The sequence below is a fragment of the Musa acuminata genome, unplaced genomic scaffold (assembly GCF_036884655.1).
Source record: "Musa acuminata AAA Group cultivar baxijiao unplaced genomic scaffold, Cavendish_Baxijiao_AAA HiC_scaffold_728, whole genome shotgun sequence".
Taxonomy (NCBI): Eukaryota; Viridiplantae; Streptophyta; class Magnoliopsida; order Zingiberales; family Musaceae; genus Musa; species Musa acuminata.
The window spans coordinates 80,001-80,516 of record NW_027020959.1 but is presented as its reverse complement, the minus strand read 5'-3'; positions in this window follow the sequence as shown (position 1 = coordinate 80,516).

Below are 516 nucleotides of genomic sequence, written 5' to 3'. Positions count from 1 at the left end.
GCGAGAGGCAGCACCGTCCCTGCTATACGAAAGCCCCATCCAGCCCTGTGCCACCCGGGGGGTTCCAGGGTGCTGAGATGGCTGACATTTTGCTCCGCTCACGACGGTCGCCGCGCAACGCAAGAACAGGCCAAAAACTGGCCAAAACGGCCCAAAAACGGGCCAAAACTGGCCATTTTTGGCTGAGCGAGCGAGCGGCGAGCGGCGGACAGCGAGCGAAGCGAGAGGCAGCACCGTCCCTGCTATACGAAAGCCCCATCCAGCCCTGTGCCACCCGGGGGGTTCCAGGGTGCTGAGATGGCTGACATTTTGCTCCGCTCACGACGGTCGCCGCGCAACGCAAGAACAGGCCAAAAACGGGCCAAAACAGCCCAAAAACGGGCCAAAACTGGCCATTTTTGGCTGCGCGAGCGAGCGGCGAGCGACGGACAGCGAGCGAAGCGAGAGGCAGCACCGTCCCTGCTATACGAAAGCCCCATCCAGCCCTGTGCCACCCGGGGGGTTCCAGGGTGCTGA